Raw genomic sequence first — 12,132 nt, 5'->3', positions numbered from 1 at the left:
CTTCCAGTATTTTGGGGGTGGTGACTCACAAGAAAGTTATGAACACCCCCCTAGGAGGCTGTCTGAAGCCCCTGGTAAGAAGTATTCTGATTTTCCTGTTCTCATTGTCCGGGCTGCCTGCAGATATTTGCACACATCTTGAACACAGTTTTCTCAACTCATTGTCCAAGGAGCAAGCTGTACCCTAAGAGGCAATAGAACATTCCTAGTTTGTTTTGTTTTTTTTAATCACCCCTATAGAAATGGTTGGAACACACAGCCATTCACCACTGCAGGTATCAAAGTGCCACCAAGAGCTAAAGCAAGTGATGCTCCTGAATACCTTTCACTTACATAACTCCCTATTAATTCCAGTGATAACTCAGGCAGCTGAACTCCCTGGAAACTCTAGGGAGTATTTCTTGGCAGACCCAGTATCAAGTATTCAGTCTTATTTTTCAGTGCACTTCAGAAAGTGCATCAGAAACTTTATAGAGGCTCTCAAAAAAAACCATGAAGTAGCCAGAGGTTGTGCCTCCAAGTGATGTGAATTTTAATTACTTGGTCAAAAAAAAAAAAAAATAAAAAAAAAAAATCAGAGAAAAACGGGCATTGAAGAAAGATCTGAAATTAAGAACTCCTGAGCTCAAAAAAGCCACGAGATCTGAGTTGTAGGTGTTATATTTGGAGAGAAAGACAGCTGTGAAGAGGAAAAACAGCGTATGTGCATTTGTTTGTCTTAACACAAAGCAGGAGACACAGTGCATTAATAGAAAAGGGCTCTTCCTTCTCTCTTTTTCCAACTCTGATGTTTGTTCTTTGGGTGCTCTCCTAACGGTTCAAACCCCAGTGACATCTGTCTCCTTCTCTGCCTGAGCTGGAGCTGCAGCATCTCAGAGCTCTGCCACAGTGAAAGATCTGCACTGATGTCTGGTTGTACATCCAGACTCCAGGACACAGACCCTACTGGTAACACTTCGTAGGGCCCATCACCCTTTTATTTGGTCTACAGTGTTAAGGATTTTCAGCTACACTATCAGTGTTCTGACTTGTAACCCTACAGAGCCTAGCATTGCATGAGGAAGAGCAGTTGTAGTATCTCACTTTGAGACAAAAATCTTTCTAATCTGCATATGGTTTGAATAATACTGTGAGGATAAAGCAGCCATGAAATAGGTCTATTACTACTGCTTTTAATACTGCTCCTGTCAAGAAATAAATTAGTCCTTCATAGTGTTTTTTCCCCTGGAGATTCCAATTCTAGCAGTGAAAATGAGTGTGTGTGGGGGGGGGAAAACACCAAAAAAACAAAAACAGTGATTCAACCAGTGCAGGATCTGACATTAGAAAAATAATGTCATGTAAAATAATGAGAGTGTAAGGTTTATGACTGCTTATTTGGTGGGGCTGGGGTTATCCAATGGGAGAAATACTACCAAAGTCCAGTGAGATATGGTTACCAGGCAGGAATCCCAGGAGATTCTGTTACTGTGCAGGAATCCCATGAGACAGTATTATCAAGCAGGAATCTGTAGTATTCAGTTCACCACAAGGCAGTAATATTAGATTTTTAGAATTAAATCCAGCAGTATCTTGTTTTATAAGAGTTGGCACATCAGGAATAGAGAAAAATGCAATGGAAGATGTCTCCCTGGAATCTGAATTGGAAGCCCCAGTCATTATACCAATTCCTAGAAATAAAGCATCACAGATTCTCACGATCATGAGATATCTTGACTAAACATGACATCAATCACTTATTAGATGAAAAGATCGGTTAAACTATTTTTACAAGTACAGATTTGCTCACTGAAGTGCTGAGGCACGAATGCTATTGTGACTACATTTTTTTTTTGGTGTAATCTTTTGATTTTCTGATTTATAATGGAGTTTGCTGATACCACAAGAGGTACTACTTCATACATGTGTAACAGAAGAAAATAAAATGCATTTTCTTCATTATCTTTTTTGTAGTACCTGTATCACTGGAGGATTTGGCAAGATATGACAAGACACTGATTTCAGAAGACATAGTTTAATCTCAGCCCCACTATAGAGGTTGGCCACTACACTTGCAAGCCTGAGAGCCATTCGCCAGAGATGGAGAAAAGCTGAGAAACTACCCAGCAACCCAAAGGAAGAAACAAAGGCTCCTATTCCCATTTGGTCACAACAGATTATTCTGAATGCTCATCTTTTAATTGCAACATTTTCCTACCTCTATCACAATATAGCTTTATCAGTGTTTAGTCCAGTATATACTCTGATCAAGCACAAAAACCCCTCAACAGTCAGAAATCTACCAGAGCAGCTCAACTCTCCCACATTTATCAGAGTGAAGGGGAAGGCAAGAAAACCAAGGACTTTAGGTGAGAAGTGAGATAGGAGAAATGGAAAACCATTGGGAAAAAAAGCAAACAAACAAAGCCACAACACACACTGATAAACTATGCTAGGAAACTTACAAGATAAACCACTGGGGTGCCCAGCAGAGGCACAAGGGTCAAGACTGCATGGAAGAGAACACAGAGACCCTGCAGATGCTATTGCTACTTGGGGACAGCCCTCAGTGAGACACAGCCTCTGAAGTCATGTCTTTCTGGACAAACTGGCAGCAGAGGTGTCACCTGTGGGACAGCACCAGGTATTCCCATTGCTTTTCAAAGCTGCGGAAGGACTTGTCTCTGGTATTTAGATGTGATTACAGCTGAAGAGAAAGAAAAGGAGGTGACAGGAAGGAATATAAAACTCAAGAGGCATTAGCCTGTTTGCTGTGTTTGAGAAGACATTTGCTTGAGTGCTTGCGAACAAGAAAGTAGGCACAGCTGAATAGCAGGCTTAAGGAAAGTCAGTTTAGCTTCAGAAGAGGATGTATGTACACTGATCAGATCTTAACCCTAAAAGACATAACCAAACAATTGTGCGAACATGGAAGACTTCTGAATGTGCTAAGTGGACCATCAGAAAACATAACACCTGTAGCAGGGATATTGGTGACACAGAGGTACTGGAAAGATTTCAGAGAAAGATTACTGATAATGTCAGATGGAAAGGTTCCCAAACCTACACAGAGAGATGCAAATCACAACCACAGTGCTTTTGTGATAAAGATTTCATCTCGGCAGGTAATGGCATGGGACCATTAGCTTACAGACCGTAGCTAACCCAGCAGCTCTCAGGTGCTAATGGCTTGCAGCACTGGTAACAGTCTTGAGGCAGCTAGATCCCTGAGGTCTCCCCTCCATACATCTCTCTACACACTCCTTTTTCTCACTGCATGACACTTATCTCCACTCAGGAGACTAGGAAAATGCATTTTAAAGCAAACACCATTTGGGAAAAATACCCTGCTTTGGCATTCACTTGTTGTGAACAATGACGAGTTTCACATGAAAATTGTTAAATGACCACTTGGAAGGATTCAAAACGTTCCTATGTTCTATGCTAACAGGACAAGCTAAAAGCCAATGGCTGATCTCACAGGTCTGAAGATGTCTCAGAAATCTCCAGTCTGTAGAAACCACTGACATTTCACAAAGTTGGCTTCCTCCTGTTTAGTTAAATGCCTTTCTGTTAACACAACGTGCTTCTAAAAGTTTCATCTTGTATTGCAAAGCAATCATTCTCATCTTTTCACTTGCTCTCACAGTCTTTCAGAAATACATGCTGCTTTATCAGTCACCCCATCAGCATCTCCTTTACTAACAAATGAGCACACAATATAGACTTTCAAAAATTTGGCTGCAGAGCTACTCATTTTAGTGACAGGGAAATGTTTATTGCAGCATGACTTGCTGAAATCAGGTGGAGTCACAAAGCAGCCAATGCAACAAGTCATAAGATTGAGACTTAGAGCAGAAATCTGGTCATGAATTTGGTTTGGGATTTATTGCTCAGCAACTTGCAGCACAGCTCATCAACAGCTGGCTCTCTAGCCAAAACATACTGGCAAACAGAGAAAAATTGTCATAGTAACAGCATTACAGTGCATACTGCAATGGCAGTCCAGCCTGCTAAGGGAATTCCTAAGTGGTACCATAGTAAAAATTATGACTAATAATAACCAGTAGTAGTAACTATTGCTGCTACTAATAATAGCAAAAATTATATTTATAGTATAACAACAGCTAGATATATTTGGCTAGTATTTGGTGATTCCAAACTGAAGTTAAACACGTCTGGCCTGCTTCTTACAAGCCCTCTGCTGAGGAATTGCAGACCCTCCAGCAGTACTGAGTTAATCCATGAGCAAAGGCGTTGCTTCAGTTCCTCTTTATATCTAATGGAACTACTTTTCCTTTATCTGTAGCCATCACAGAAGCTTGAATAACATATAATCATGTGTAGCTTTGTCATAAATGCATGTGGATTTGGCCAAAGCTAAAACAACAAGAGGCCAAGTCACCAGAACATGAAGCAAAATTTGTCAATTTCAGGCAATTCCTTTCCCAAGCCTCCGTGCACCTCCTATTTAGCCACTTTATCCTGGATTGGCTCCTCTTTCCTGTTGTGCTTTCAGACCATTCTATGAACCACAAAAACTTTGAGAAGTTTTTCTCTTTTGTGGGAACTTCTCATTGCCCTATCCCAATTCCCACTGTGACAAAAGAGGTAAAGTGCCCTCTAAAGGAACAGTACTATGGCAAGGCACTATGCACAAACTACTGCAGCGCCAGAAAGGAAAAATTCTCTAAAACACGTTGTCATCATCATCAAATCCTGTTCCTACATATTTGGGGGCTCACTCAGTAGCCTGTGTTCACGCTGACATGAAGGCTCTACAGTGCATGAGAATCGCTTGCAGGCCATCCTTCAGGCTTCGTTAAAAAAAAAATAACAGTAACTTGCTACTATTAAATAGTAAAGTATAACATCATACAGTATTTGTTGATGAGTTATGCACTTGCATCAAAACTGCTAAAGAAGGAAGCCAAGGGGTAGTTTCCTTTGCTTTTTCCATAATTCTCCTGTTGCAGCTTAAGCAAATTTCCTTAACAAAAGGGAGAAAACAAGAAACAGCTTGAACCATGTAAAAACTTAACACAGAAGAACACTTACCAGCTTAATTCTTCTCACTACATCCCCTTACCTTTGTAGTGGCCCTGGATAAATCCCTTCCTCAGCCAACACAAGGAAGAGATGAAAAATTTTAGATGAAAAGAGAAAATCTGACTGCAGGTGTAATATATCTGCTAATTGCAACACATTCACTACAGGTGATACTGCTTACCTCTTCAATGAGTGATAGCAAGACCTGCCAGTATCACCAAATAACGTTCTCATTAAACCATTTTGGTTGTGGGCCAGTGAGGGTGGGGGAGAGAAAGGATTTCCAGTCAAACAAACAGGGTAGCTCTGAGGTCTCCTTGGCTCTTACTCCTTCTGATACCTTTGTCTTTAAATTACATGATTTTGCACAGGGTCACAGTTTGGCACTCCCTAAAAATGGTTTCTGAGACTGGTTTGATCTATCTACTTTACATAAGGATAGTCAGCACCAAAAACACCTGTCTTTTCTGGACTCTCCTCATGAATAAAATCCAAATGATTTATCTCACGTATCTCATCCTTACAAGAGTGGCTCTTCTGTGACATGCTGCTCCAGTCCCTATATGCCATGGTGTAGCATCTTGACCAGTTTCAGCTCTCCTCTTTCCGTGGCCACACTTCTTTGATTGAAGACAACATAGCATTTCCTCTTCTCTTCTCAAAACCACCATATAAACAGATATCGTTCACCCAGGCTGTTGCTTTGCCAGCACTGGCCAAAAAGACAAGGAAAAAGACCTAATTGCAGTAATTTGAAATTACAGCTTCAAAAACTATCGATCACTAGCATCTACCTGAGCAAGTCAGCCAGCAGCTTATTGTGTTTGCTGTTTGTCCTCCTTGTGGTTTGATTGTAATTGAAGTCCTCGACAAATTTCTGTCAGAAAAAATAATAATTTTAGTGATGATAAGTATTGTTGTTATACATTGTAGTTGTTGTACTTTGTCCAACAACTCACATGCACATCCTTCATTCCCATTAAGGCCAATAATAATGTACATGAAGATTTAAATCAACATAATCATTCTGAATGGGTGTGCACTGGACACAGTGTTGTAGGCAATAGGAATTACATTTTGCAGTAAAGAGTATTTCATCTTCATTAAGTTCCTTTGTTTTCCAATGCAATAAACGGTCACATAGGCTCCAGTGCTTTTTATTTTTCTGAGTTTCTGCGTTTGAACTTCAAGTGATGAGTAGCTTCCCTGTATGCTGGCCCGACAATGGAGTGAAACATAGATTTGCTAGTTAAAAAGTGAAAGAAGAGGGGAGAAAATCCCAGATTGACTTTGAAATGATTCTTTTAAATGACAGAATTGTTTTTCATCAAATACTTTTACACAAATTTGTTTTTTATCCTATGAAAGCAAATGAATATTGCGAAAACTCTAGATCATTCTATATGTCATTTGAGAACTAGGAAATGTCATTAATATAGCCAGAAACATATGTTATTCCTGCTTTCCAGTGTTTCACAGTTCTACAGAAAGGCTGAATTTTGTGGATGTACACCAAAAGCCCGAAATGGGGCTTTTGATTTTCCTGGTTCTTTACATACTAAATAAATTGCGTGCAGGCTGTCCCATGTGGGTCAACTGGAGCTCTGCTGCGTTCCTTTTGTGGTGGAGGGTGTGCTTCAGTGGTTATTATAAGACTGTAAGACTTTGGGGTTCGCAGGGCTTTTTCTGGACGTGTCTCTAACTGAGTGGAATATTTTGTGACTGTATATAGCATGTGGCAAATAGCATAGCAGTGACTGCACGGCACTGTCTGAATTCCCTGGGCAGGGAGTTTTCATTATGTATCATTCTCATCCTTCTGTTCTGATTCCAACAACTCACATGCACATCCTTCATTCCCATTAAATCCAGTAGTAATGTACACAGAAATTTAAATCAACGTAATCATTCTGAATGGGCGTGCACTGAACATAATCTCAGTATCTCTAGTAGGAACCAGACTTCCTGTAGGCTCCTTTTCTTTTATTTTTTCTTCCAGCATCTCAGGCAATTAAATGGAAATGACTGAGACTAAATTTCAGTCGGTGTTTTTCATGCATTAGCTCACCCAGTATTGCAACTGGATCACAATAAAGTCAAAATGAGATAACTGTGGGACTTGTTCTGCTTGCATGTGACAGCTAACAGTTTTTAGATGACCACAGTATTACACTCAGTGTTTGCAGGATATATGTATTTGGGAAGGAGACTTGACTTGGCTCTAAGCTTCTTCCAATCCTTCCATGAAGGGAATCATAGAATCATAGAATGGTTTGGGTTGGAAGGGACTTTTAAGATCATCTAGTTCCAGCCCCCTGCTATAGGCAGGGATATCTCCCTCTAGACCAGATTGTTCACAGCCCCATCCAGCCAGGCCTTGAATGCTTTCAGGGTGGAGGCATCCACAGCCCCTCTGGGCAACCCATTCGGTGTCTCAATCAAAGGTTAGTGCTGTGAAATGATCAATATCAAAGTCTGCGTGTAACTCATTCTACACTTTAAAATAAAAAAGTACAACATAATAAATAGGGCAAGTTTCTAAGCTAATTGCTTGGAGATCTGTTCCCACTAAGTGCATAAGAAGCTTACATTCTCTTTTTCCAAACATGAGTATATTTTAAAATAGAAGAAAAATTGTAAGCTCATATCATAAAACTTCATAGACTCATACCATAATAATCATAAATTCATTGCTGAGGGCTAAGGAGATGGTGCAGCTTCACCAAACTTGACTTCGAGTCCAGTTCTGTTCCTTCCTTCACCTACAGGAACAAAAGTTGACTCTGTGAGACACATGCTCTTAGAGCAGCCCTATCCCACTAGGAAGCATTCAAAAGATGATAAGTAGTCACTCTCTTTTAGTTGCTTGTGGAGTTTTTTATTTTAGTTGCTTTGTTGGTTGGTGGGTGGGGTTTTTTTTTTGCTCGTTTGTTGTTTTTGTTTTTTTAAATGAGTATCTGTTAGTTTCTGCAATGCTGATGTTACTGTAGCTCTTGTGAGAAAGATGAAATGAAGTGGGAAGACAGACAGGAGACAGAGGTTAAATTAAAATGATCCACTAGTATGAAGTTGCTCTCAGCCTTGAAGGACAAAGAGGAATTAAACGATAAAGTCAAAATTCATGCAATGTACTGTGCCATCTCTGCAGGTTTCTTGATGTCAAATGGATCTTTCTGGGCAAGGATTGTGCACCAACACTTAGTCACGTCTTGTATGATCCAAACTGAGAGTAAGAACTGGCTCCCATTGTGATTTATAAGGACTGCTATTAAGCAGCATAAAGAGAGTGTATCACAATGACTGACACATCTGTTGACAGGTAACCTATTCTACAAGTTTCGTGTTTTTTAGCTGTATATCTGTTTTCTTAGCCAACTTTCCAGATGCCTTGAGAAGAAAGAAGTTACATATTACATTATTATAATTGCTGTCACTGTCTTCATGCAACACAGAATTTGGTGGGTAACCTCAAGGCTGGTTGGTCTTCATATTGTAGGGCTATTATCTGTGTATTTTATATTGATGTTTCCCTTTCAAACTCCTACCCAGTAAACAACTGTTGTTTTTAGTTGTCCTGTACCTCCAACCTGCGTTTTCAGGGAGTTATGTAGTGCTTAACTGGATAATTTCAGTAAGCTGTTAAACTATTTTCTCTTGACTGTTCTCAGAGTCTTCTGTCTGTCAGTGTGCAAAGCAAAATTTTAGTCATGACCAGTGTTGGTCATTAGGAAGGAGGAGTATTTACAGGGGTTTCAGGACATCTGTGTTTCAGCCCTGCCCCCACACAGCCCATAAGGGAGCACAGTCTGGAGCTCAATCAAACCAAAGGAGCCCAGCTGCAAGCTGTACTGTCCTCAAGCGCCAAGTTAATGTCATGGGTTCTCTACAGTGTGCCATGTCAGGAAAGCCACTTGCTTAGACCAGCCTTTCAGAACCTCTACCACAGCAGTTCAACAGCCCAGACAGACCACACAGATCTTACACAACTTCTGTGATCTATTTCCCCTCTGCCACCCCAGATGTAGGTGAAGGCATCTGATTTGGTGCAACAGAGAGCAATGGGATGGAAAGGAGGGCAGTAAAACTAAGCTCACAGAGGTATTTTGAGGGTATGGCCACCCACCTTAGAGAGAACTCAGATCTTGCAGTGATGAACACCGTGAAAAATCCAGGAGTAAATAAGGAAAAGAGACATCCATTTGTTTCACAGTTGTGATGCTAAAGGTCAACTGGAAAAGTTACTCTCCTACATGCTCAGAGAGGTTATGGATTGTACAGCTATGTCCATATATGTTCTGACAGATTTTAAGTGTTGCTTTGCTGGGAAGTTTTAAAATTCAGCAATACACGTCATTTGCTTACAACAGCCAGTTTTCTTCACATCAGCCACCGGTAGAAAATGATTCATACAAAAGAGGCCACATGTTGAACAGATTTGTGTAAGCCAGTTATGCTACACTCAAAGTCAGCTAAAACATTCTCACACAAAAAGTTAACTTAAGCTACTATTTCCCACAATAATAACAATAAAAATAAGCTTAACAAACATTTACCCTGCTTCTCAAAACTCATTTTCTGTTATGTTTCCTTTTACCAGTTTTGTTTGGCAGAATACCATGTAATGGATCAGCAAGAGTATGTGTGCCATAATCTGACAGAAGGAAAAAAATGTATATTTTTAGTTTGAAAATGTTTATAGTTTCAATAGGTAGAAAGGATACAGGACAAGGAAGAATAAAATAGCACATGCAGAAATGTCAGCAGTCAATATAAACCTAGGAGTTTTAGAATGAGAATGATCCTGGCTGAGAACTAAGTTATCAACAAAAGACATACACTGGTAGCAAGAGCCCTCTGAACATATTTCTTCACCTTGGTTCTTGGACTTCCCCACTAAACTTAGGCTTGAATTTCAAGAAGATAGAATCAGTGGGCTGTGAGTCTATGGCAAGACCCCAGGACATTACTGCCCTCAAGAAAGATCTGTTTGGCTGATAGCTTTCTAGGACATTTCTATTTCCCATCCCACTGAGTCCTGCTCCTCAAGAATAAAAACTCCAGTCGTATACTCCCTCTCTATTAATGAAACATTGAACTCACCCTTTGATATTCTTGATCTGAGAAAGATGGTATCTCTGAAGAGTCTTCAGGTCTTCCATGTTCTCCATTCATCCTACTGCCCTACAGAAAAGCAGCACCTCCAGTTTCAAGAGCTGACACTAATCACAACATCAGAGAGAAATCCTACTTAGGCTGTTACAAATTCCTCCCTTAACTGGCTCTCATGCTATCACACCCCAAAGCTCGTTTTCACACCATTTATATTTGACTCATTCAAGTAAGCAGTGGCATTATAAAGGCAATTGCAGAGAAGATCAACCAGGTAAGAGACAATCTTCAGCCCTGTGGTTAAAGTTTGTGTGTTATTTAGTTATCTTTTATCATACTTCCACAAAAGATATTTATTTCTGTAATCGCATCAGCTGATCCTGAGGATGGAGAAGGGAGTAGAACAGAGAAACAAGGGAGAGAGTAATGAACAAGAAGAACTGTGTGCGTGGCAGTGTGGCAAAAAGAGCTGCTATCAGTATAAAAGCTGAGAGAGAGAAAAAAAAAAAAAAAAACTGCTGGAAAGATGGCATGGTAGTGATAGTAAGATTGGGAGTTTGGGCTTTGAGGAATGCATGGTTAAAGAAAGTCATGGAGCTAAGCTGCAGCCTGCAGAAACATGGTGAGAAGCAGAGGGTATCATGGATTGCTCAGATGTTTCTTCACCTGAGATCTATTACTGTGTCAGTCAGTGGCAGAGACCAGCTGGACAAAGAATTGGCCTGCGGTGACCATAGCAGATCAGTCGGCTAAAAACAGAGCTGGGTCTCCCATGCGGTTGCTGCCACCACACTGTCACCCCACACCTCAGAAATGGCAATGCAGAAACAGTAATCTTACTTCCCAAAATTAATAAAGCAAATGAATCAAGCATGAAAGCTGAAGAAAAATAAAAACTTCTAAGACGATGAATATAATTCACAGAAAGTCAAATGTTTGTGACTTGATTCTCTCTTTGGTGCCCAAACCCACAGCAGTGTGTGCATGTGAGAAGCACAGTGACAAGCTGGAAACATGAACTGTAGCATCTGAGCCACTGAAGGCATACAGGAGCCACACAGATGGATGCAGTCCTCTCTGATCTCCACTTTATACAGGAATACTACTGCTCAAGTTCAGTAGCAGCAGAGGGAGTAGCTGTGGAAAAAGTCCATTCGCATTACAAGCAAAGTGACACCCAGTCATCCAGCTGAAGCAGTGCAAGTACACAGGAGAGAGGTTATTAGTGCCTTTGTTATCTGCCCAGCATTGCAGCTGCTTGCTGTTATACTCCACTGCCCTTTTCCAATACATAACGCTACAACATCACCCAAGATAATAAGGTTTTGATCACAGCAAGACACTCACGACAGCAAACAGTCCAGGCACACAGAGATCAAATAGACCAGCTGCAAACAGAAAAAAAAAATAAAAGGAGTGCATATGACTTGCTGGCGTGTGTGGGTATGCATGCTATGCGGGCAGCAGAGGCCGGGATGCGAAGGTCTCCCAGCGACCCCGGCCCTTTGGGCTCATGCCCCAGCACTGTGCTGCATTCCAGCCTCTCCCGGCCTGCTGCCCTGCTTGCACAGAGGGGCAGCCAGACATGAATGTGAGAAAGCTCTCTCAGGCGATTCCCTTCTGCAGGTTGCTGGGGAGTTGTCTCCCAAAATCATCAGAATTAAAAGGGGTATGTGCAAAAAGGGAGCTGGGATACGGGCTTGCATTTTATTATTATCATTATTATATTTTACCATGTCTTGGTAGCATGCAAACATGGTGAAAATGCTTTTTTCCTGACAACATACTCCTCTGTGCCCCTTCCACTCCACTCTTTATCCCTTCAGATCAAAACCCATGAGCAATATTTTTCAGGGCCATATACATCCACTTAGTGGGGTTAATAAGTTGATTTTCCAATGGTCATACATCCGTTTGGAGATACAGACACACAGCCAAGTTCAGGTGGCTTCTGTGCCAGTGCAAACTAATTTCCATAAAGGTTGAAGAGAAATG

General features: G+C 40.8%; 1 long non-coding RNA gene across 1 annotated transcript in view; it reads right to left on the bottom strand.

The window, feature by feature from the left end:
- Window positions 1–12,132, bottom strand: part of LOC125694335 (uncharacterized) — a 101,610-nt gene that overhangs the window by 72,498 nt on the left and 16,980 nt on the right. Inside the window, exons 6-9 of the long non-coding RNA XR_007377503.1 lie at window positions 10,129–10,209; window positions 7,700–7,790; window positions 5,823–5,905; window positions 5,553–5,740 (exon numbers count right to left, since the gene is read on the bottom strand). This is a non-coding gene — a long non-coding RNA (uncharacterized LOC125694335). The remainder of the gene's footprint in view (window positions 1–5,552; window positions 5,741–5,822; window positions 5,906–7,699; window positions 7,791–10,128; window positions 10,210–12,132) is intronic.

Source organism: Lagopus muta, chromosome 6 (assembly GCF_023343835.1).
Source record: "Lagopus muta isolate bLagMut1 chromosome 6, bLagMut1 primary, whole genome shotgun sequence".
Taxonomy (NCBI): Eukaryota; Metazoa; Chordata; class Aves; order Galliformes; family Phasianidae; genus Lagopus; species Lagopus muta.
Note: the sequence above shows the minus strand (reverse complement) of the source record. Positions and strands in the feature narration are given on the sequence as shown.